Source organism: Armigeres subalbatus, chromosome 1 (assembly GCF_024139115.2).
Source record: "Armigeres subalbatus isolate Guangzhou_Male chromosome 1, GZ_Asu_2, whole genome shotgun sequence".
NCBI lineage: Eukaryota > Metazoa > Arthropoda > Insecta > Diptera > Culicidae > Armigeres > Armigeres subalbatus.
Window position 1 is genome coordinate 285,502,525 of NC_085139.1, and position 27,068 is coordinate 285,529,592.

The 27,068-nt window shown below is 43.9% G+C and overlaps 1 protein-coding gene across 1 annotated transcript in view; it reads right to left on the reverse strand.

The window, feature by feature from the left end:
• Positions 1-23,249, reverse strand: part of LOC134215187 (uncharacterized) — a 305,718-nt gene extending 282,469 nt beyond the window's left edge. The window contains exon 1 of the mRNA XM_062694424.1: positions 22,037-23,249. The gene's annotated coding sequence lies outside the window, so the exon portion shown is untranslated. The remainder of the gene's footprint in view (positions 1-22,036) is intronic.
• Between the last annotated feature and the right edge of the window lie 3,819 nt (positions 23,250-27,068).

Here is a 27,068-nt window from a genome sequence, read left to right on the forward strand (position 1 = left end):
AAAAGTTATTAAGAAAATGAAATCGAACTAAGGTACACTGGGGGAAGTGGAAAAAGGGGGTAAGTGTAAAAATCGACTCGAAAAATTGGAATTGTACATACTTTACAGTTTTTACCACATCATAACATTATGCAAGAATAAACTTTGATGCTCACACTAATACTATGTTGAAATTTGTATAATACATACACTAACACGGTTAACGCATGAACTGTAATTTTAGGTTTCGCGAAAAGTTGATTTTTGCATTGATAAAATCAATTCTTATTTGCACCAATTGTCCCTTTTTCGAGTGAATTTATATCACAGGTGACCATTATAATACAATTAAACTAATCCCATTCAATTGGTAGTGGTTTTGTACCAAGAAAGGAAATAATTAAAAGATTTTACACTTACCCCAGGTATCGAACACTGCGGGGGAAGTGGATAATGTTCTAATTACGCAATTTTTTCTTCTCTCTAGGGTTTATTCGGATAGCTGTGAATCTTAATATGATCCTTCTTTGTTATCATTGTGATTCCAGTGATGATTGTACTAATATAAAGTAGAAAACGCCTGATTAATCCACCTATCGGTATTGATGCCTTTGACATGTTTTACATATGATAAAAAATGTGTAAGAAAGTTAAAAATAACACTGATAGGTAAATATATTCTATAATTCACATTAATTTTTATTCATAACAAGTTTCGCCGTTGAATGCAATTTTTTTTGCGAACAAATTCGTTAAGTACAAGTGCTTAAGAATAGCTGATAATTTTGTACGTGCTTTGCGTACACATACATACAAATACGCACATACAGACATCCTCTCAATGCGTTATACTGAGTTGATTAGTTTATAACCCTGTAAGACCCATTTTTCCTTTAACAATTTCATCTTTGGGGCGAACATATAGACTTTACGTACACTTAGTGTTCGAGAAGGCAAAACAAGCCCTCCCCTAGCTATTACGAGAATTCCTTGAGGATCTATTCCGTTAAGGTAATGAAATTATTCCACAAAAGATACTCAGAGCAATTATCATATTGATTTTAGTTATATGTAACTACTCATCACTATTGAAGGTCAAGGTAACATGCGTTTTCCACTTACCCCATCCCACTAGGGTAAGTGGAAAAAGAACTCCCAATTTTAAAATCTATTTCCATAAATTTCAAGCGGCCAAAATGGTATGAATTTCCGCACAGTTGGTGCAAAATTGACTGTTTTTGATAGCCCATTTTGATTGAACGCATTTAGATCATTTAAACTGGTTTTACACTAATTTAAACATGCACTATCGATTTTTCCTTTTCCACTTCCCCCAGTGTACCTTATATAAGCGCCATATAAGGTTGGTGTCTTGGCTAAATACGAGAAAGGCAGTATCACCACTTGGTGAATTAAGTTGGGGTTTTAATTAACGTTTGAGCCAATGCACTACAAACCGTGTAAATATTGAATTTTGTACCAGACAAATAATCTCTTAATAGCATGTACTATTTACTGCCAGTGTCTCTAATACAAAACTGTGCAATTTAGACTCAAATTTATCAGTACTTTTACTAAAATAGCTTATAGGGTGAAAATTGTTACCATTTTGTTTCTGTAATATAATAGCTCCAAATCCATGACTACTAGCATCGCAATGGAGTTGTGTTTCAGCATTTGGATTAAAAATGGATAATATTGGTGCCCTAATTAATTTCTCTTTCAACATCTGAAATGCTTCCAACTGAGCTGCATTGAAATGAAAAACAGAATCTTTTTTTAAAACATTGTATAGTGGTCTTGCAATGAGAGCAAAGTTTTTAATAAATTTGCGAAAATAACTTGTTAGTCCTAAAAATCGCTGAACATCTTTTATGTTTTTAGGAACAGGGAATTTTGAAACAGCCTCAATATGCGATTGATTCGGTCGTTTACCGTTTTCATTGATTGTGTAACCTAAATAGTCAATCTCATTAAACAAAAATTTGCATTTTTCAAGATTTAATTCCAAAAGATTATTATTTAATATTTCGAAAACTGTTTTAAGAGTTTCTAAATGTTCTTCAAATGTGTCTGAAAATATAATAATATCATCAATATAAACACAAATTTTTCCTTCTTCTATTAATTTTCTAAAGATTGTATTAATGAACCGTTGAAAAACTGCGGGCGCATTACAAAGCCCAAACGGAACGCGTAAATATTCATACTGTCCAGATGGTGTTACAAACGATGTATATTTAGTACATTCAGGAGCGATTTTGATTTGGTGAAATCCGGCTTTTAAATCCAAAACGGAGTAATATTTTTTGTTCCTTAATTTATCTAGAGTATCTTCAATTAATGGTAAAGGGTAGTTATCTCTAATTGTATCTTTATTTAGCTTGCGATAATCAACACGCATTCTAACATCACCATCTTTCTTCTGAACCAATACAATAGGGCTTGCATAAGGAGAATCACTTTCTTTGATAATATTGCTATTCAAAAGCTGTTTAACTTTTTTGTCGACTTTATTCTTCTCAACGTATGATAAACGTATTGGTTTGAGATTAAATTGATTACCGGATTTGTTCGTCCAGAAAGAAATGTTCATACTATAATTTGTGACAGGCTCGAAAGGTTTGTCAGAATATTCAAAATATCGTAAAACATTGCAGATTGATCACTACTTACAATTCCAATATTATTCTTTATTTTGAATTCTTTGAACAATTCTACAGGGTTTGCATCTGAAAGATATCCAGCCTTAACATTTTCAATCAGAGAGTCTCGAGAAATTTGGATGTGGTTTCTCTCGATAATTGTTCGAACATCTGGTTTCATGATAATATCTCTTCCAATAATAGCATCTGGGCTGGGTCGGCCACACTCTACGTAGGGGCGGAAACGAAATCTGTAACCAAGCACTAGACTGGAACCCAGCGGGACATCGCAGTAGAGGCAAACCCAAAGGCTCTTGGCGGCGAAGCCTCAATAAAGAAATAAAAGAATAAAAAGAAGCCGTGTTCCTCCAATACCCCTATAGATTTTTTTTTGTGATCATAATGTTCAATTTTCGATTGTTTCGTAAAAGTTAAGTGTATGAGAGAAACAGGGCTTCCAGTATCGAATAAAGCTTTCAAGTATTGATCAGTATCAGTCAATGTTATGTCTACCAATCCATTGTTGTTGTTGGTCTGTTTGTCTAACTCAGCATCCACAATTCCTATTGCATTCGATCGCATCTTTGGGATAGGGTTGTGAGTAGATTGTTCTTTCCTTCCAAACATTTGGTGAGCATGGTAATATCTTGCGGCAATATGTCCTGGTTGCTTACAGTTGTAACACACGATTGTAGTTGACATTGAAGGTCCTCGAATCTTGATCATCGAAAAAGTTCTTGCAATATCTGCTACCGTCGAGAAATTCTGTACTCTGGCTTGATTTTTCAGGTGCTGATCGGAAATTCCTTCAACAAGATATTCCACAAACTCATTTTCTTGTAGACCAGCGGTTCTCAACCTGGGGTACATGTACCCCTGGGGGTACCTTCGCCGACTCCAGGGGGTACCTCGGACAAAAATGCGTAATGGCGGATGTATTACAATTTTGATAAAAAATTGACCTTTCCGTCAAAAAAAATATTCGCTCGATCGATTCTTTATTTTATTTAAGGTCAACTTCCCAAAAAAAACATATTTTTTACGCCTCTAAGTATTTTTAAAATTTAAAACAAAAAATCAAAACAGAGCTGTTTTTCAAAATTGGCCTAACATTTGCCCGACTTTGAACGAACATCGGGTGAATTTTTCAAACAGGTTCAAACGTGCAGCACTTTTTTGGATTTTGTTTTCAACTTTTAAAATAGTTAAAGGCTTAAACAATATGAGTCTCCTTTCTAGGTTCGGAAGCCTCCTTTCAAGAGGCCCTGGAGTCTCCTTTCAAGAGGCTCGGGAGCCTCCTTTTCATTTTACTTCTCCTAAGTTCATGCGCCAATGATTGGAGAAAAATTTAACTAAGCCAGAGCATATTTTTTGCAATTGATGTAAACAATTTCTCGAATCTGCAAGAGAAAAACAGTATGGCGAGTTCTTGATAAACAACAAGGTCGACGAAGAACGTTCATTGCATTGATTTTAAAAGATGTTGAAATTACGTTCAAAATGCATATTTTAGCTAAATTGCTATCATTGGGATATATATTCTGACGAAACAAATGTCAAAAAGTGAACATGTTATGACCTTGTTCGTAAAATCTTCCTGTAGACATGTTTTATGTCGTGAGTATGTAAAACGAAACATATCAAATAACCAAACAAATGTCATAAAACAACATGTTATCAGCAAGTTGTAAGAATGTATAGTATGAAACATCTTCAATGATCGGATTGCTGTATGTTTCGCAAAAACCATTTCATAGCTTTCCTTGAACATATTATGTTATGTATTTAATTTTCCCGACCATTATTCAACATTATTATTAGATCTTCGTTAATAATGATGTTTTTGGTGTTACTTGGGTCGGAAGCCTCCTTTCAAGAGGCTCGGAAGCCTCCTTTCAAGAGGCTCGGAAGCCTCCTTTCAAGTGGCTCGGAAGCCTCCTTTCAAGTGGCTCGGAAGCCTCCTTTCAAGAGGCTCGGAAGCCTCCTTTCAAGAGGCTCGGAAGCCTCCTTTCAAGAGGCTCGGAAGCCTCCTTTCAAGAGGCTCGGAAGCCTCCTTTCAAGAGGCTCGGAAGCCTCCTTTCAAGAGGCTCGGAAGCCTCCTTTCAAGAGGCTCGGAAGCCTCCTTTCAAGAGGCTCGGAAGCCTCCTTTCAAGAGTCTCAGAAACCTCCTTTCAAGAGTCTCAAGCCTCCTTTCAAGGGGGTCAGGAAGCCTCCTTTCAAGAGGCTCAGGAAGCCTCCTTTCAAGAGGCTCAGGAAGCCTCCTTTCAAGAGGCTGGAAGCCTCCTTTCAAGAGGCTCGGAAGCCTCCTTTCAAGAGGCCTGGAAGCCTCCTTTCAAGAGGCTAGCAAGCCTCTTTCAAGAGGCTCGGAAGCCTTCTATCAAGAGGCTCGGAAGCCTCCTTTCAAGAGGCTCGGAAGCCTCCTTTCAAGAGGCTCGGAAGCCTCCTTTCAAGAGGCTCAGAAGCCTCCTTTCAAGAGGCTTGGAAGCCTCCTTTCAAGAGGCTTGGAAGCCTCCTTTCAAGAGGCTTGGAAGCCTCCTTTCAAGAGGCTCGGAAGCCTCCTTTCAAGAGGCTCGGAAGCCTCCTTTCAAGAGGCTCAGAAGCCTCCTTTCAAGAGGCTCGGAAGCCTCCTTTCACGAGGCTCGGAAGCCTCCTTTCAAGAGGCTCGGAAGCCTCCTTTCAAGAGGCTCGGAAGCCTCCTTTCAAGAGGCTCGGAAGCCTCCTTTCAAGAGGCTCGGAAGCCTCCTTTCAAGAGGCTCGGAAGCCTCCTTTCAAGAGGCCGGGAAGCCTCCTTTCAAGAGGCTCGGAAGCCTCCTTTCAAGAGGCTCGGAAGCCTCCTTTCAAGAGGCTCGGAAGCCTCCTTTCAAGAGGCTCGGAAGCCTCCTTTCAAGAGGCTCGGAACCCTCCTTTCAAGAGTCTCGGAAGCCTCCTTTCAAGAGTCTCGGAAGCCTCCTTTCAAGAATCTCGGAAGCCTCCTTTCAAGAGGCTCGGAGGTAATGCCACTAAGAAGAAGATGAGTTACTTTTATTTCCATTTACAGCAAAAAATAGGGGGTACCTCAATGAATGCTAAAGACCGAAGGGGTACCTCTTTAGAAAAAGGTTGAGAACCACTGTTGTAGACGTAATGGCATTGCTAGCATTTTTTTTTCTCGTTACAATATTGACGGAATGTTTTGTGTTCCACTTCCTTAACTCCAATCGTTTAAGCGCTTCGAATAGACTTATTTTGACGTAGGACTTACGTCTCTCTTTACTATACCGGGTGTCATTTCAAAATATTCAAATCGACCGCGTTACGCTGTGTTGAAAGATTTTAAACGTTAATAGCGTTCGTCTCAGTGGACGAATTTCTGCGGTAAGCCCCTCAATCGACAGATTTTAAGTATGCCTTTCATGTCCATGCTTGATAAGACCCGAAAAACTTGTTTCAATAGGCATGAAACTGTTTTCAATGAAAAACATTGAGATCAAGGGAACCTATAAATATGGGTACCGCATAATTCTTGCATCATTCCATTACCACGTTCTGATTGGTGCAGACACCAGCGAATGAGCAGCCGCTGGGTCTGCCGAGAAGCCATAAAATAGCGCAACGCGATTTTTTCCTTTCATTCTGACCGGGACAAGCGAAGCAACCACATCATCGATTGAACAGCACTCACACCAGGGAATGAAGTCTGCACCGACCGCTCTTTCGGCTCGACACCATCGAAGCCACCATCATCAGCCGAAACCTAGCCAGTACAGCAGCAGTCCTCCCTACAGACCCGACAAAGCAGCAATGCTGAGCAGATACCGGCAGCAGCAGCAGAGTCGAGCCGAGACCGGCCGGCATCGGTGATGAGCCGAGACAGGCTGAAGAAAAGCTATATGCTGCAGCATGTATGTCCAAAAAACAAACGGTTCTTCAGAGAACCAATAAAAGAGATCAATATCAAAGCTTTCAATATCCTTCGGGGTAGAAATTGTACTCCAATATGCTAGTGATAAAATTTTATAATTTTCATAAATAGCGACTTCGCTTGACCATGGCTAAAAAAACATAAGATGTCCAAATCTCTCACATAATATTTGGATATTTGGATTAAAAAAAAAACACCGATAACAGCTCAAACATTAATAAACTATCAATCGATTTTTCATCAAATGTTGGATTTTTTGGCATTGATCAAGAAATATCTAGATAAATATTGTTTGATACTGACCGCACACAAAGCGAACGTGACTGAATGATCGTCCCATGTTACCAATGAATCGCCTGCTTTGAGCGTGCTTACAGCGGCACACTAGGAGTTAACTTTCTGAAATCAGTATGGCGAAAGGCATCTAAGGTTCGATTTCTCAAAATTAAGCACTTTTATCAAAAAAATATTTGGTAGGCATGGTAGCGGACACCTTCCTACATAATCGGTACCAAATAGTTTTTCATGAAAAGTTTCTTATTTTGAGAAAACCCGCGTTAGATGACTTTCGCCATACAAATTTCTGGCGGTTAACTCTTGCTGGCTATTTTGCGCATATACTATAGCGCCTGGATGTGACAGCGGCGGGTAGAAAATCAGCCACTGCCAATAATTCATTCTAAATCTTATCACCCGAAATCCCATGTCCGGGTGTTTCCTTCCTTCTACTACTAACAATGTTGTCTCAGAAAGTCAGAAAAGAACACGTACTTCCCACCTGAACTGCAATTCTAAGCTCGCTTGCCCGGCTTATTGGCCTGTATCTAGCGAAAAGTCCCGTTAGGAAATAGACGTAAAAAAGAAGAAGTCTTTCTCGAACGCGTTGATGATGATGACGCTTTGGCTGACAAAGAAGCGGGATACAAGACACTGGCTGATTGGCCCACCAATTGGGAAGCAGAGAAGATTCAAAATACACCCAGGTTTTTTTTTACACGGTTTGGTTTTAGTCGTTTAAGACCTTCAGCGTCAACGAAACAATGAGCTAACCCCACGAAAAAATTCACAAAAAATCAAAGAAAATCCAGGGGGTATTAGAAATTAACGAATTCCAACCGCGTAAAAAAAAAACCTGGGTGTAAGGTATAAAAGAAAAGTGCATTCGCTCGCAGAGCATTCAGTGTTTTTTTATACCACCACTAGAAATTCGTGGTTATTTGAATAGATCGTTTTCTTACTTTTTGGACTTAGCCGAAGCAAACAGCCTTTTTCAAGGCTCTAAGAGTTAAAAATAATGTTCTCCTTCAGTCGCTATCGCACGGATTAGGAGGCCCTACATCCTCTGCTGGGCCAACTTGTGGCTTATTTCAGGCAGTCCTTCAGTGGGAAGGTTGCCACTGTCGAGGCTAATATTCCGTGACCGGATAGATACTTCCTGAATTGTTTTTGATGATTCTTGTTCGAGGTAGATTTGATTTCTGTGTCGGTTTGATGAGAAGATTTTGCCAAGGAATGGTATGCAACGCCGATTATTTATCCAAAATAGCTGATGTGAGAAATTTGGACATATTATGTATCTTAAAGGCATGGTCAAGTCAAGTCCTACGTCCACTTAGCGGTTATGTCACAGCCATTACCCACTGTTGAGGAAAAAATTGTTTTCATGGCACAGAAAAAGTTGTGAAGATCCGTAGTCAACAGCTCCGTTGACGATGAGAGCCAAACTTGAGCATTTCCTTTTAAGTGTTTCAAAACTAGCAGCTTCATGATACCGTCGTTAATCTTGAAAATTTGTTTCGTATGCTCAAAGACGCTAACGAAAGGTTCAGCATTCTCCGCATAGGATCCAGAGTAGTCCGGCAACAGTGAAGAAATGTCTTCCAACTTGAACATCTGATTTGAAATTGCCGCTGTTGCAACATTACGTTGCTCTTCTTCTGATCTACATACAGACGGTATTCCAGTAACTTGGTCTACAGCGCGCGAACTTCCTTCTTGACACGTATTTTGGCCAGAATTTCTTGCCCCTTCGCATTGATTTTCTTGATTCGATAAAAAAATACCGATGATGATGAGAGCCAGATGGTGTTTTGTGACAATTGCCAGGTATGGTTCCATTTTGGCTGCCAAGGAGTGACGCCAGGGGTACTTGTAGAGCACGATTGGATTTGCAACGACTGCGCTGGTAACGCAAATGGAACGACTGCCATCGGGGACGAGGAAAAGCAAGCAGTTACTGGAGGCGAAAAGGGAAATAGCTCGTGAACAAGAGCGTCTTGCTGCTCTGATAGAAAGGAAAAAGCGGGTGGCAAGTATGAAACTAGAGTTAGAAAAGGAAAAGAGGGAAGCTATGTGGTAATTAGAGAAGCAGGAGTTAGAGGCGAAAGTGGTAGCAGAGGGAGAATTTAACAAGAGGAGGAAAGCAGAGCAGAAAAAGATTCAGCGCAGGTTAGATAAGGCTCTATCGGCACGGGTTCAGTTAGAAAAAGAACAAAGAACGATGCGGTTCTGCCGAAAAACGTCTACTCCAACAGTACGTTTAGGGAAAGCGGTACAAAATGCGAAACCATCGGGAGTCAATGTGAATGCAAGTCATGCAGGAGATGTGAATGTTAACGCTTCGATGTCAGATAATGAAAGTGATAGTGATGATGGTTGTGGTGCATTTTTTTTTTCTCGAGCAAGGGTAAACGGAAATCTGCAACCAGACACCTGAGGAGGTACTCAGGTAGTGTGGGGATGGGTATGTCATGTAACTCTTACCCGACCCACTAAAACCAAAACCCTTTCGCCAGTCCGTACCCCCGGCCCGCAATTAAGCAATACATCAGGGGGGACTATTGAGAACGCTCACGCCTATGCTAACGCACTTGACGTCAATACACACAACATCGACTTCTTGGGTGGCTACCTCACCACCCGTCGATCGCAAGCTATGATAGTAACCTAACGGTCCGTATCATAATCTTACGTTGGAGACGAGCACCGACAACAACCACCGCGCGTGAACCGCAATGACCTCTATATCTACATACTGAGGTCCCCGCAGCCCACCCGCGACATGTTGGTTGTCGGGGTGAGCAAAGTGTTCACTGCATCACAGGTGCCCTTACTGCACACGTTGGTTTTGTTCAAGACGCCACCACCGCTGCAGTTTCAACATAATCTGTTGAGATGCTGTGTTCACCGCATTCCATATAGCTTCCTCCCGGCACATCCTCTCGACGAGGTTGTCCGGGGTTGTATCCATACCACTAATAAGCAGCATGGTATTGCGTTCTATCTTGAATCGCGGGCATGCGAACATCACATGCTCTGCCGATTCTACCTCACCTACACATTCAGGACACTCCGCAGTATCTGCGAAGCCAAACCTGTGTAGGAATTTCTTAAAGCAGCCATGTTCAGACAACACCTGTGTAAGGTGGAAGTTGACTTGACCATGCTTCCTATCAACCCAGTTGGACACATCTGGAATCAGTCTGTGGGTCCAACGACCTTTGACTGCGCTGTCCCATGCTCTTTGCCATTTGAGCAACGAAGCTGCTGTCTTGACACGTCGCACTTGCACCGAGTCCCTTTCGTTGTAGCACTCCACATCCTCCTCTAAGAGTATGTCGATCGGCATCATTCTAGCTATAACGCACACCGCCTCATATGATATGGTGCGATATGCGCTCGCGACACGTAAACACATCAGCCGGTGTACTCTGATCAATTTCTTTACATTGTACTCGGCTTTTAGTGCTACGGCCCATGCCGGCACGCCATAACGGATGATAGACAATGCTACGCCAGCTATCAGCCTACGCACTTGACTATGCACCACCGATCTGTTGGACATCATTCGTGATAAAGATTTTATCGCCAATGAAGCCCGCTGACATGCATAATCGACGTGGCTCGAAAAATTGAGCTTATCATCGATCATCACGCCCAGATGCTTGAGAGACCTCACGGAGTTAACTGTGCAGGTCCCTACTCTTATCCTCGCCTGTTGCAGCCCATGACGGTTATGCACTACCACGACTTCCGTCTTGTGATGTGCAAGGGACAACCGCCTCGAGTTGAGCCATTCCTCCACTCTGCCAATCGCGTATGAAGCCTTCAGTTCGACTTCGTCGAGAGTGTCTCCTGTTACCTCCAGCATTACGTCATCCGCGAAGCCTTCTATTTTCACACCGGCCGGGAGACTTAGGCGTAATACTCCATCGTACATAATATTCCACAGAACCGGTCCGAGGATCGATCCCTGTGGAACACCCGCGGACACTACGATCGACTTTTGACCAGCATCAGCGTCGTATAACAGCACCCTATTCTGAAAATAGCTTTCAGTATCCTGCACAGGTAATCCGAAACTCTCAATCGGTGCAGGGAGTCAGCAATTGCTGCCCAGCTAGCATTGTTAAACGCGTTTTTTACATCAAGTGTAATCAACGCGCAGTACCTAATACCTCTTCTGTTTAAACCTCTCGCTATCTTGGCCGTACCCGTTACCGCTCGAATTGCTTCGATGGTAGAACGGCCCTTACGGAAGCCATACTGGTTGCTAGATAAGCCACCAGCACACTCTGTATAAGCCGACAATCTATTCAGGATGACCCTCACGAGTAGGCAAATTGGTCTGTATGCCGATAGGTGCCAAGCTTCGGTAATAGCACCAATTTCTGTCGTTTCCATCGATTTGGGAAGTTTCCTTCGTCCATGCATCTCTGGAGGTAGCTCCTGAACATATCTGGATTGGCAAGAATGGCGTGTTTAAGGGCCAGGTTTGGAATACCATCCGGGCCTGGCGCCTTATTGAGCTTAAGTTTTCTTGCAGCTACGATAAGCTCTTCGTTAGTCACTAGCGGTATCACGTCAACTGACTCATACGGAGTAGCGGGCCAGTTCGATGATTCATGTCTCGGAAACAACCCGTCGACTATTTTGGCCAACATCCTCGGAGATTTTTCAGGTGGCGTGATATTGGTCCTAGCCATCACCATCCTGTATGCATCTCCCCATGGATTGTCGTTTGCCATCCTGCACAGCCGCTCGAAGCAGGCTCTCTTACTACATTTGATCTCGTAGTTCAGAGCTCTGCTCGCTGTCTGGAACACCCTGCGTCTCTCGACCTTATCAGCGTCTGTTCTGGCACGTCGCAACCTTCTCTTTGCTCGAAGACAGGTTCTACGAAGGTCTGCAATTGTGTCAGTCCACCAGTACACAGGTTGCCGATTTCCGGAAGGTCCTCCTAGGCATCGTCACATCGCATGCACGGTTTAGTACATCGATTAACTCGTCGCCACTTAATCCCGTTGTTCGCGTCTCCCATCGTAGTGATTCCTCCAAGAGTTCTGGGTTGAACTGCGAGGTGCGCCATCCTAGATCGGCTTTGCCGATCCGCCTTGTGGTTGCTACGGGGGTATACCGGATCATAAAACGAATTTCCTGATGATCGCTGGAGGTATGCCCCTCATGAACCTTCCATTCTGGCTCCACCGTCCATCGCGCGCTGCAGAAGGTCACATCGATGCATGAATCACCGTTCGGTCCCCTGAACGTTGACACTTGGCCTTCATTCAGCAGGACTACGTTCAATACCGCTAGCGACTCTAGCAGGGTATGACCTCTGGCGTTTGTGGACCGGGATCCCCAGTCCACTGCCCACGCATTGAAGTCGCCTGCTACAACTAACGGTTTTAAGCCAGTTAGTTTTGCTGCAAGAATATCTACTACCCTAGTAAACTGCACTATACTCCACCTGGGAGGACAGTAGCAGCTACAAAAGTAAACACCGTTTACCTTTGCTATAACGAAACCTTCATCATCAGGTGATGATACTATCTCCTGGATGGGATATCGCCCGCAAGTCCAGATGGCCACCATCTGAGACTTATCCGCAATCCAACTACGGACAGCAAAGCTACATCAGCTTTACACTCAGTAACCGACTGTTGTAGTAGCAATTGAGCCGCCTTGCAGTGGTTCAGATTCAGCTGTGTTACCTGCGTGTCTGGATCCTTCTAGAGGCCAGACAAGCCTGGACACCGGTGAGGTGTCTGTTGTCTGTACCCGGGGGACAGATCAGACACCTTGGTGCAGCCTGACAGGTGCGAGCTTGGTGGCCTTCAGCTCCACACCTACGGCATAGCTTACTGCGATCAGGTCCTTTACAGTCATAAGACTTATGACCGTTGCCAAGACACCTGAAACAGGTCTGAAGCGGTTGGCTTATACTTAGCGGACATACCGACCAACCCACTTTCAGTTTAGCCTTATCCATTACCTTTTTGGCTTCAGCCTGAGGTACTTGGAATGAGGCAACCTGCATTCCCGCGAAGCTTTTGCGTAACCGAGCCGTAGATTCCTGGATCTCGACATTGCACTGATCTCTCAGTGCGTCGACCAGGTCTCTAGCCTCGGTTACTTCATCCAGGCCCTTGCACTGGATGTTCGAAACTGAACATAGGGCTCTTACTTGAACCCCATCGCCCAGGACTTCCTCCGTCATCTTTTTGTACTCAGTACTCTTCTGAACAGCATCCCGCTTCAAGACGAGAATCATCTCGCCTCTCCGCGTCCTTCGGATGCAGTTGACATCCTCTCCTAGGCCAGCGAGTTTGTCATTAACTCTCATGGCCTTCAAGACTTCGGCGTAGCTCTTGTCGTCAGTACTGACGATAATCGCCTCGCCTCTGTCTTTACGCTTACCACTGACATTGGAACGCGTACCCGTCTCCTTCTGGGCTCTACCCTTCTTAATAGTGGCGCGTATCGCTCCGCCTGCCGCTTTCTCTGCCGCCTGCTGCCGTTGCCTTCTCGCCTTCTTGGGATTCACGACCTCCCTCCACGGTAGATCTTCCTCCCGGCGAGCTTCAGTGGTCCTCGATGGTGGAGACACTGGGTTCACCGGCTTGGGATGGCCATCCTTCTGCTCGACCTTATTCCTTTTCTCTGGCTTCGGGGCTGCGGACTTCTCGACAGCTGCTTTCAGGTTCGCCTCATGCGTAACCTTACTCAGCTTCGGGGTCGCCCCTGTTACAGCCATCCTTTTGTGGAGTTCCTCGACCTGGCTCTCCGCCAGTCGTTTGCCCTTGGACAGGAGACGAATTTTCGATTCTGCCTCCTCTTTGTCCTTATCCGCCTGCTTCCGCTCCTTGACAAGTTTGCGGAGCTCTCTCTCCGCACTCTTGCTGGCCTCTAGTAGGGACCTCCACTCCGATTTGGCCTCAACTACTAGGGCACAGAGTGCCTGCACAGCAAGTTTCAGATCCTTGCTGTACTTAACCCGGTTGTCTAGGAACGACATAATCACGTCGGATACCTCCGTGACTACCTCCATCGTGTGACCACCGTTCTTCGTGGTTCGCCATCACAGATTTGATGACGCGGGTCAGGGTGAGGCCGTCCATCTTTACTTCAACCGGCCCCTCCTCAGACCCTCTACGGGCTCCTCATCGCCTTCCCCCGGCGATCTTTGGGGAGACCTTTCAAGGCCGCTACGTCTGGTGAAAGGGTTCTCCTTACCACCATTCGCCTCACCTGCATCCCTCGACGTTTTGTGTTTTGTGTTGTTAGAATTCATCGCTGTTGGGTCCCCCTTGCGGCTGCTGTCGAATCCTGCTGGTGTAGTCGCCTTCGCGATCCCATGGTTATCTATACATACCTTGCGGCATGCAGGGAGGCCATGCGAGGGTTGACACTTTCGTATTCAGAGCCAGATCAGCGCTAGTCAGGGAAAGCATCTAAGCCTACTCCCACTCAGCTGCCAGCTGAGCGACAGAATTGTACCGCGTGCTACAAGGCCCGCCACGGTTTTAGGGGACGGAAGACAGCCTGGCCATTAGCCCATTCGCCGTTTCAGGTCGGTGTCACCCGGCCTTACTAAGAGAATAGAATAACCAGACTACCAGCCCTCGCGTTCACAATATCTCAATATCCAAAAACAAGACCAATAACATGCAACCAGTATACCATAATCAGGATCTTACTGGGATCAATTTTGATGTGCCAATGGCACTCCCTGGGCTTGTGCTTTTGAAGCGGCACACAGTCGCTTTGATAGAGTCTGCTTACGGGCACTTGTGGTTTTTTGGGAGGGATTTTAGCCCACAGAGCCAACTGCTAAATTCCACCACGGCCTAGGCAGTTCTCCCTGACTCACAGACAGCTGGAGAGGGGTCGTCAAGCCCTTGGACATGGTCCCTGCTGCCTGCTGTGGTGCATTTAATGAAGTAGAAGTATAAGAAAATTATTTTGAGCTTTTTAGTGGAATGTCTTCACTTGTCATAAGACGAGTTTATACCATCCCATTGAATTCCACCACTTAATTGTATCTTGACAGATACGTATTTCGACCTCAACAGTAAGGCCGTCTTCAGTGTCTCGTACGAGTCGTCGAATCGAGTCAAGTACGAGACACTGAAGACGGCCTTACTGTTGAGGTCGAAATACGTATCTGTCAAGATACAATTAAGTGGTGGAATTCAATGGGATGGTATAAACTCGTCTTATGACAAGTGAAGTAGAAGTAGTGCCAACTAAAGCTCAACTGTCTGCGCGACAGTTTTTGGCACGACCGTTACCAACATTCACCGGAAAAGCAGAAGAGTGATCAGTTTTCATCACCAATTATGAAACGACAACGAAGGCGTGTGGCTTTTCCAATCTAGAGAACCTAGTACGATTGCAGGAATGCTTAAAGGGAGCTGCACTGGAAGCAGTAGGATCGCGACTTCTGCTTCCTCAGTTTGTTTCAAGTTAATTCAAGAGCTTCGTGAACAGTTTGGTCAACCCGAGCCAATTTTGGAGACATTGTTGGTGAAGGAGAGATCTGCAGACGTCTCGAAAGCAGAAAAGCCGGCGTCGCCGTCGTTCATCACGTTCGGCCGGTTGGTTCGACAGCTCTGTGACCACATGGAAGCAACACGTCTGGCGAAAAAGCTTCCATCTAGCACAAAAATGGATTGGATCCGCTTCAAACGAAACGAGATATGCGGAGGAAGCAAAATAATGCTACGTACGATGGCAGATTTCCTCGTGGAGCTCGTTTCAGTTGCATTAGAGGCAGTTAGTTTAGATTACAAGCAGGAAACCAGTTGTCGAACATTTAGTTCGGGGCGGTGCAAGCAAATACGTTCAGGAGTGTTTGTGAACGTTCGCAACCAGGACGAAACAGTAGTGCGCACCGTTGGGATTTGTGCAGAGTTGGGATTTGTGCAGAAGCTGTCTCAATGATCATGGAGACTTCAAGTGTAAGATGAACATCAGCTGCAAAGTGGCAAATTGTAACGGGTCTCATAACACGCTGCTGCATCAACTAAACGCACACTCCCTATGTAACGTACATAGTAGCTTATCACAGTCGTCGGTAGTATTCCGCGTCGTTCCCGTCGTAGTATACAATGGCTCCAGGGCACTGAAGATTTTGACATTTCTGGATTTCATATACGCTTATCGAATCTTCGGTGGCAGAGAAACTAAAATGCGATGGAGATATGCAACCTCTGTGCATTTCGTGGACTTCCGGGATGACACGAAAAGAGCAAGATTCGAAGAATATTAGCCTGTCAATATCAAGTCCGGAGTCCACCAAGAAAATAGAGATAAAAACGAACAGTGGGTAATGTCTGTGACATAACCGCTAAGTGGACGTAGGACTTAACATCAACTATTTTGGATAAATAATCCGCGTTGCATACCATTCCTTGGCAAAATCTTCTCATCAAACCGACACAAAAATCAAATCTACCTCGAACAAAAATCATTAAAAAAAATTCAGGAAGTATCTGTCCGGTCACGAAATATTAGCCTCGACAGTGGCAACCTTCCCACTGAAGGACTGCCTGAAATAAACTACAAGTTGGCTCAGCAGGGGATGTAGACTGTATCTCAGCCCTTCCACTGAAGAGCCTTCTAATCCGTGCGATAGCGACTGAAGGAGAACATTATTTTTAACTCTTAGAGCCTTGAAAAAGGCTGTTTGCTTCGGCTAAGTGCAAAAAGTAAGAAAACGATCTTTTCAAATAACCGCGAATTTCTAGTGATGGTATAAAAAAGACTGAATGCTCTGCGAGCGAATGCACTTTTCTTTTATACCTTATTTTGAATCTTCTCTGCTTCCCAAATGGTGGGCCAATCAGCTAGTGTCTTGTATCCCGCTTCTTTGTCAGCCAAAGCGTCATCATCATCAACGCGTTCAAGAAGGGCTTCTTCTTTTTTACGCTTGTTGCTCGCTGCTGGCGTCTATTTCCTAACGGGACTTTTCGCTACAGGCCAATAAGCCGGGCAAGCGAGCTAAGAATTGCAGTTCAGGCGGGAAGTACGTGTTCTGTTCTGAGACAACATTGTTAGTAGTAGAAGGAAGGAAACACCCGGACATGGGATTTCGGGTGATAAGATTTAGAATTGGTAACATGGGACGATCATTCAGTCACGTTCGCTTTGTGTGCGGTCAGTATCAAACAATGTTTATCTACATATTTTTTTTATCAATGCCAAAAAATCCAACATTTGATGAAAAATCGATTGATAGTTTATTAATGTTTGAGCTGTTATCGGTGTTTTTTTTTTTCAAATAAGATTATGTGAGAGATTTGGACATCTTATGAATCTTTCAAGGCATGGTCAAGCGAAGTCCTTCGTCCACTTCGCGGTTAAATCAGAAAAACTATCCACTGTTAGTTAGCGTCAAATTTATGAAAATCACGCATAAAATTTTATCTCTAGAATATTGGATTTGGCACCCAAGTACAATTTCTATCTCGAAGGGTATTGAAAGCATTGATATTGATCTCTATTATTGGCTCTCTGAAGAACCGTTTTTTGGACATACATGCTGCATCATGTGGCTTTTCTTCAGCCTGTCTCGGCTCAGCACCGATGCCGGCCGGTCTAGGCTCGACTCTGCTGCTGCTGCCGGTATCTGCTCAGCATTGCTGCTTTGTCGGGTCTGTAGGGTGGACTGCTGATGTACTGGCTAGGTTTCGGCTGATGATGGTCGCTTCGATGGTGTCGAGCCGAAAAAGCGGTTGGTGCAGACTTCATTCCCTGCTAAAAGGTGTGAGTGCTGTTCAATCGATGATGCGGTTGCTGCGCTTGTCCCGGTCAGAATGAAAGAAAAAAATCGCGTTGCGCTATTTTATGGCTTCTCGGCAGACCCAGCGGCTGCTCATTCGCTGGTATCTGCACCAATCAGAACGTGGTAATGGAATGATGCAAGAATTATGCGGTACCCATATTTATAGGTTCCCTTGATCTCAATGTTTTTCATTGAAAACAGTTTCATGCCTATTGAAACAAGCTTTTCGGGTCTTATCAAGCATGGACATGGAAGGCATACTTGAAATCTGTCGATTGAGGGGCTTACCGCAGAAATTCGTCCACTATGACGAACGCTATTAACGTTTAAAATCTTTCAATACAGCGTATCGCGGTCGATTTGAATATTTTGAAATGACACCCGGTATAGTAAAGAGAGACGTAAGTCCTACGTCAAAAAGTGTACATACGGTAAGAGATTACAATAACGCTAACGCAAACAATTACGAACATCTACAAGGGCTGGACGTAGCGGACTATTCATTAGAGGCGCCACGAATGCTCATTGGATTGAAGCATCTGCATTTGTTTGCACCATTAGAGTCGCGTATTGGAGATCCCGGTGAACCAATAGCAGTAAGGTCGAGGCTTGGATGGTCAGTGTACGGTACACAAGAGAAGCCGGTACATGGTTCAATATTCGATAACCATAAGGTAGTGAAGTGTTTATCAGTGTCGGAGTCAGACAGTAATAATAGAACCAACGATACGGAAAATACGACGGAACGCATAGCAGAAGAGGGAGGAAATACAAGGCATTTGTATAAATTTGCCATGGCAAACGAGGCTAGAAAGATAGTTGAAAAAGTTAAAGAGATTTGTTCCAATCGATCACCTAAAAAATCCCGAGAAAGGTTTTTGGAGGCAAGTTGTAAGTGGCAAGGAATATGGTCATGGAAAAAAGCGCAAGGAAATGTGTTTAGGAGAAAGTTGATATGAATCATGATATCCGAGGTCATGAAGCTGGCGTTAGAATTCGTCGTGTTCGAAATTTGAGATGGCGGCAGTTGTGCACGCGAGTGTTGAAATCGCGGTGCCTGTTATAGAAGACAGAACATCCAGCTGCGTTTTGAGGATCCTGCGCCTGAGTTACGGGGGGGCTGTTGCGGCACCTGGCAAGCTGCTACAAAAACGTATTTTCTCGACATCCGAACAATTATTAGGTATATTATTACTACAGCCACCTTTACAAATGTTCGGCCGACAATGTCCATGTCATCCGTGAAACAAATAAATTGACTGGATCTGTTGAAAATCGTACCCCGGCTGTTACACCAGGTTCTCCGGATGACACCTTCTAGCGCAATGGTGAACAATAGGCACGAAAGTCCATCACCTTGTCTTAGTCCCCGCGTGATTCGAACGAACTGGAGTGTTCGACGGAAATCCTCACACGGTTTTCGATACCATCCACCGTTGCTTCGATCAGTCTGGCAAGTTTCCCAGGGAAGCTGTTCTCATCTATAATTTTCCATAGCTCTACGCGGTCTATACTGTCGTATACCGCCTTGAAATCAATGAACAGATGGTGCGTTGGGACCTGGTATTCTGGTCAAGCGGCCGTCAACGAAGCCGGCTTGATAACTTCCCATGAGCTCATTCACTAATGGTGACAGACGACGGGAGATTATTTGGGATATCACTTTATAGGCGGCATTAACGATGGTGATCGCTCAAAAGTTCGCACACTCTTGTCGCCTTTATTGTAGATGGGGCATATATGTTAGAACTGATTATAAACTGATCACAGTGTATATTAAAGTATATTCTCTGGGTACTGCGTTGCTTCACTACAACGTGTGAAGAAAAGTAAATAAAGAAAATTTTCATTTGATTTCTTCTATTCGACAAACGCACACGCTTTCTTATTTCGTTCTCCGTTTTCCACGCATCCGGTTTTCAATATACCGTGGATAATCAAAATTCAGACATACTTTAACTTCGGACACTCCAATTTGTATGGGAGGTTTTCAGAAATATGTCATTGAAATGTTTCATCCAGCTGTTTCAATTCAGCTCATAGTTTTAGCTTTATTTAGGATAGTTTCGATCTAGTAATCCATGTTAATTCAATGTGATGAAATAATTGAATGTCAGTCTGAGCTATCTAGTGATAATTATTTGCAATATTTCTTCTCAATATTGTGTAATTTGTTGTCCGAAGTTTGAAACGTTGTGTCCGAAATATGAATCCAATGTTGCTTCTGTCCGAAGTTTGAGTATAACAGAAGCCGGACAGTTTTATTAATCGCAAGGATTCTACACAATAATTCGTACATGTTAATCCTGTGTTACAAAGATAAGCGATATACTTTATGATAGTAATGGTAATTAGAACGGTGAGACTTAAATAGTGCTTTATGATTGTAATGGTAATTAGAACGGTGAGACTTACAAAAAGTGCTTAAGCGTCCAAAGTTTGAATTTGCACGGTAACCCCTTCCTTCCACTCCTCCGGCAGCTGTTCAGTTTCACAGATTCTGACTATCAATTTGTTCAGACAAGTGGCTAGCTTTTCCGGGCCCATCTTGATGAGCTCCGATACCATCCTTACCAGCTGATTTATTGGTCTTCAACTGTTGGATGGCATCCTCGACTTCCCTCAAGGTGGGGGCTGGTTGGCTTCCATAGTCCGCTGAACTGACGTAGTCATCTCCTCCGTTGCTTTGACTTTCACTGCCTGTACTCTCAGCGCCATTCAAATGTTCCTCGTAGTGCTGCTTCCACCACACGTTCGTCCGTCAAGATGCTACCATCCTTAGCCCTGCAAATTTCGGCTCGAGGCACGTAGCCTTTGCGGGATGCGTTGAGCTTTTGATAGAACTTGTGTGTTTCTTGAGAACGGCACAGCTGTTCCATCTCCTCGCACTCCTCTTCTTCCATGCGGCGTTTCTTCTTCTAAAAAAGGCAGGTCTGCAGTCTACTCTTCCGTCTATAACGTTCTACGTTCTGCCGGGTACCTTTCTGCAGCGCGACCGCCCGCGTAGCGTTCTTCTCCTCCAGAATCTGTCTGCACTCTTTGTCGAACCAATCGTTCCGTTGACTTCGTCCCACATACCCGACGTTGTTCTCCGCTGTGTCGTTAATGCCTGCTCTAACTGTATTCCAGCAGTCCTCAAGAGGGGCCCCATCGAGCTCACCCTCTTCCGGCAACGCTGCCTCGAGATGGTGCGCGTAGACGGCCCGTGGCGACATCAGCTTGCTTCAGTCGCTCTAAGTCGTACGCGGCGGTCATCGGCACCGAACATTGTTGATGACGGCTAGTTTTGGGCGCAGTTTATCCATCACCAGATAATGGTCAGAGTCGATGTTAGCGCCATGATATGCCCTGACGTCGATAATGTCGGAGAAGTGCCTAAACAATACCCAACCCCAATAACCTCCCGTATTACAAATGACCTTTCCAACCTCTCTATAATTGTTTATTTTCGATAGAGAATACATGTTCCAAATTTGTTTTAAAATAACCCATGCATTAAAAAAATATTCAAATCTTTTCATTTCATAAATATGCCCTCTTTTCCATTTACCTGTGACACTCCCACCCAGTCTAATATCGTCTTTCTTAGATATGGAATAGTTGTTTCAAATTTGGATAAATTTGGTTAAAGAGCTCAGGAGTTACACTGAATTTATTTATTTATTTTATTGTTGTCAATGGCTACCATTTCATCTTCATACACATCTTTGGTGGGTAGGTACAACGTAATTGTTATCGCTCTAACAATTCTTTTAATTCAATTCATGATCATTAGGGGTCGTTCAAAAATGTCGTCATAGGTCATAGGTATACAAAAAAGCGTGACAGAGAGGGGTTTAGAAATCTCAAAAGGTAGTGGACGTCATATTTGAAACACCCCTTATTTTAAAAATGGCACTATTGAGAACCAGTCTGTGAAGTGGAATGAAATGTCGTAACAATTTGTTGACCCTTTACAGATGTAAAAAAAATCATAAAGATGACCCAGTTCGCGCCGGTATTTAATAAACCCGGGCTGGCATCCATTTATTTCCTCCTTGTAACATTTCCAGCATAATTAACTTTTCATGTCCTTCAAACGCACCTGTTTCCTAACGAGTCCGAAATATTTCCCTCTAGCATTTTTGCACCCGGAATTATGGGCTCCATTTAATTTCGCTTACGGCGAACAGAGAACTACAGTAAATCACCTTTTTAGTACCACCTTCTCAGAAGTATTAACATTCCTTGAAGACCTGCTTGCTCTCGCGCAAACAAACAAACCGCTAGCCTCCAGGGGAAAAGCAATCACAAATCAAACCAGATGGTCTCCACCAGCACCGCAGTCCAGTCCGGTTCGCCTTCTTTCCCACGTTGTTCCCTGTTATAATTCACACACACCCTCCACCTAAATAAATATGTACATATTTCAAAGTTTACTGGTTTACGCTCCGGTTCGCTTACATTCTGGATTGGACGCCGCTGCTTCTGCTTCTGATGTTCGGTTCCGTGCTTGCTCCACTGAGTTTTCCACTTCCGAGTCGAATGGCTCTGGCCACGCGCCAACTCGCGTTCTTCCGTTCAGCCTTGGCTGACTCGCTCGGTCTGTATTCAACGGATTCTCGCACTCATCTCCATCAATCTCGGGGAAAACTTTTTTTCGCGCATCATTTTTCTTCCGCCGCTTGACTGGTTTCGGCTTTGCCACTCCACTTTCCTATCGAACTCTTCGGTAAACAATCACACGAATCCCAAATTAGCAACACTCGGGTAAACTTTTCAATTTTCGCTTCACGCTTGGGCCCTTTTGCTTTCACTGCATCCTCATTCCACTTTGTTTGGACAGATTTTATTTCTTTTCTCACTGCGGGAACTCACTTCAAGGGCACTCTTAGGTTTCGTCTTCCTTCCTTTTATCAATAAAAAGGTTTCACCAGGGTTTGCTTCTGTTTCCCTTTTTTCTAAAGGCTTTGCCTTTTTCGGTACTTCTCGTTTTTCCTGTTAACGATTCCCATCAGGCTTGGGCATTTGCATTTATTTTCCACAACGCAACACAGCCGTAGAACAATCACTACTGAAAGTTGGGGAGGTCACGTTTCCCATAAGCCGACGATATGAATACCCCTGAATGTGTTCTTTCACCAAACGAAAAGCAAAGAAAAACATTCCCTCCGAAGGACCGCTTTTTTATCTCGACACCATGAAAGTCAGAACCCCCAGAAAATAACATCCTTCTTCACGAAATCGGTTATGTCACAAAACCTCCACTTGAACGAACGCCCCCTGCCGAAAAGGGATACACTTCTTCCAGCCTGGATTCACCCTTTTCTCGTTGCAAAAAGCAACAGAAGACCTGCCAGCACACTACCCGCGAAGCGTCCCAAAGTATCCAAACATCACGTCGCAATCCTCGCCGTTGCCGTCATCTCCCTTGGCAATGACACTCGCCGCCGCACTCTCAATCGACGACAATCATCACACAGTCATCGTCAACATCTCCGCCAGATGACCACCACGGACGGCAAGGAAAAAATCGCAATCCGTATACGCAGGAAGGAAGAAAAAATCGAAGAACTCATCCAGACCTGTCACACATTGCCGTTCACTGGGGCAGTGGTGTGTGGAACCGCTGGAATCGCGCGCGCTACCAAAAAGCTTACGACCGCATCCGGACCGATTCGACGAGCAACTGAGTTGCGACACTTGCCAGCAGTGTTGTCTACCGCCCGCTGTCTGTGTCGGCATCTTCGGTGGTCGGTCGTCCCGTCCCGTCCGTCTTCGTTGGGTGCTTTATTGGGGGGTTAATTGATTCGGGGCTCGATTCGGAACGCGTTTGGTCGCGAATTTGGAAGGAGCTTGCATGCAAGTCCTTGGCTGGGATCATGCGCTGTTCTCCAGTTCCGGATGATGTTTTGTTTTGGCGGGAAGTTGTAGTCTAGTACTGCGTTTTTAAAAGCATGTTTGTTTCGTTACCTCCAATGTTGTGATGCAAGATGTGACGTTTTCTGATTCTGCTTGCGATTTCGGAAATTTTACAGCTGTATTTATGTAAAATTCACCACTAGAAAAAATGAAAAAAAAAACTTTTGTATACTTCACAAGGCTGAGCCTGTCAATAAATCAAACAAATCGCGTATGATTCAAGTTGTCCGTTAGAATAAAACACTCTCAAGGTGCAAAGGCCACCAATAAAAGATCTCCACCCTGAGTAAATGTCAGCTAAGCCGAAAGCCGATAACCTATATACCATCCATGTACCATGCGTCTCCATTCATATACTTGTAATATGATGATGCAATTTTTTTTCGTTTGTTTGAGAAACTACATATGTGCACGCACTTTGAAGAGCAATTATGGAGTACTGTTTGTAGTTTTCGAACTGGAAGTGCCCCGGGATGTTTAGTTTTGCCCAACACTATTGATCTGTATAGAAGAAATCAAAAGATTCGATGCCAATTTGTACAAAAACCGTTTTTTATTGTTTTTTTTTTTTTCAGAATTGTGTAAAATGAATATATGCAGTTTCACAAACAAATGATTCATATATCTCTCTATCTCGATGTGTTCTGATCATATTTTGTTCTGGATTCATTCTCCTTATGCCGATATGTTCATAATTCTAGGCTACTAGACCATTTTTGGACAACAACAAACACATCAAACAGATGACATTTGTTTTGTTGTCATTTTTCATAGGGGAAAAGACGGCTTTGGCAGGTTTTGTTCTATTATTGTCAGGGGGTTTTTGTCGACCAAATTTTATGAAATTTGGCCACAATATTCTTTGATATGCAAAGAATGTTTAGGCCAAATTTGAGCATAACCAGTCATAAAAAAAACCCCTGACAATAATAGAACAAAACCTGCCAAAGCCGTCATTCCCCCTAGCAACTAGCTTTTTTATGGATGTAGTAGGTACCGGTTTCAATTTTCCTTCCATTCCTCGATCTCTCCAGTTGATTCAATAATATAAGATTGCTAATATCGTTCCTGTTCGCGTGACTAACATCTAGAATACTTCGACCTGGCAGTCAAAGTACCGGTACGACAAGTGCCAAACCGATGTTGGTGATAAAACCAAAAATACACTACCTACAACATGATGCATAAATTATGGCCAATTGAAGCATAATTAGGCGAAATAATTTTAATGACTACAGCGCCACCAGCGTTCTAGTACTTATGCTTCTACTATCTCACGCAAAAAAAAGCGTTCCCGAATTCGTGAACCAGCAAAAATACACCGTGATTTAATTCATGGATTCGGGAACACCAGTCACGTTTTCCAGAACGTTCCAGAAAACGTGACTGTGTTCCCGAATCCGTGGTTGTTGTTCACGAAAAAATACACCGTGAACTTGTTAGTTCACGAATTCATGAACGCTTTTTTTGCGTGCTCTACTTATCTCTCTCTTATCTCGACAGAGTTAGTCATACAGTCGTGAGGTGTGGACGTCTTTTCGGTACGGTCCGCAATTTAAATTGTATCTATATATTTTTACCTCTACGACGCAACCGCGTTGTGCGCTTCTCGTGCTTCGCCAGTAACTGTTTAAGTTTACTTTTTTATAAATATACATAAGTTTTCGTCGCGCGCGAGTCATCGAACCGACTGTGTCGTGAGAAATTTATTTTCTTCTAAAGTCATGCCGTGTGGTGTTAAATCGTGCAACATAAACAACGATCGTTACTTGTGGAAATGCGAGTACTGCAATAAGCGATTCCATGCAGCCTGTATCGGAGTTCAACGACATCAGGAAGAAATTATCACTGCGTTTGTTGCTCCTTTATGTGCGGACTGCCAGGACATTCTAAGGAAAGAGGCCGACGTGCGCATAATGCTACATCAGCAGGAAGAGCTTATAAAGGCTATTCGTACACAAACGGACACGAACCATCGTATTATGGCTGACCTAAAGAACTTTTCTTCAGTGTCATTGCTATTTGAAAACATTGAGCACCTGCTCAATGATGTTGAAAACGTACTGGCTACGACCAACCAAAACAACGAACGCTTATGCACTTTGCTAAATGAACATATGAAGTCGTGTGACTCACGTGCGACCTCAACAATTGCCAACATTTGTAAGTCGAATACGGCATTGTCACAAAAAAATCACCATCTATGTGACGAGAGGCTTATTTGCCTACAAAATGACGTGGTTCTTTAAACAAAAAGTACCGAAACACTGGCATCATCGAGCCAAGCATCAAAACTTCAAGAAATTCACGACGAAGAAAAATTTGTGTCCGCGAATATATTCGCCCCACAATTAAATGCAGCGGGAACCAGTGCTAGCCAGCCAGAATTAACAGAAAATAATAGCCTACCTCTCATCTCCCCGCTTCAACAGCGCGCACAACAGCAGCTGCAACCAGACCCCCCATCGCCCACTAAGAATAAACTTGCGCGTAATGCCATTGCTGAGCTTTTTGCTGAGCGTCGTGCAAAAATGCTAAGTGCCGATGCTCAAGTAAAAGGAAGTTGCTCTACGCATATCAACGAACCCGGCTGGAAATGCTTTCAAGGTGGGGAAATGAAATGTAGGTGGAGCCCAGACTGGAAAAAAATGGAACATGAACGGCGTCAGCAGAACATCTCCATGCAAAACAATCGTCTCAACAGCACCAATACCCAAGGCAGCATTATCAAAACCAACATCGTTAGCAAGACGAACGTCAAACGAACCACTGAAATGATTAAACGACCTGAACGACGCAGTAAAAGCAACAACAAACCAAATGACAAGCAACTACTGCCAATGGCAAAAAGTCAATTTTCTGGTCCTCCAGTAACAATAGAACATCCAATTGCAGCTCTATCAGCTCATAGTGCAAAATCTTTCATCCAGTTTAAGAAGGGTGAAACCATCTATCCAGCTGAAAAATCACAAATGAAACCTCAACCACCTTACGCTAATACTCAGCAGAATCAACAGCAACGGCAACAGCAGCAACTACAGCAACAAGAACAACCACCAAATCCTGACGGCCAATTCGAACTAGACCCAATGAGACCACCCATCGTTCGTCTGACGCAACAATCTACGGAAAGGGACGGGCGGTTGCCAAAAGCCAGACTATGTGATCCTACCATCATGAGGGTTGTTCGGTTGTATCTTGCGTACATGAAAGACCAGCCCCCAAATGTATGCATCGATGGAATGACGCCAACCAGCATCAAGATCTTGCATCTGAAGGACTATCATCATCTCCTGGACACCTTCAATGCATATTCACCGAAGTACATCGGGAATATGGAGTTGGGCCAGTTGAAGTCGCAGCAGACCTGCAGTCTTATCGCCAATACCTTTCGAGTGAACGGACACATCGCTTGCAACAGCTAAGGGAGAGCTCAACCAGGTTCCACTCTCCTTCCCCCAGAAATTTTCGCAAGTAAGGACGCCTTCTTCGCCTGAAGTAAGTAGCACTATTTCTTTGACCGACGAGCAGCCAAAAACTTCTTCAGAATTTAAACAGAATGTGACTGAAGTTT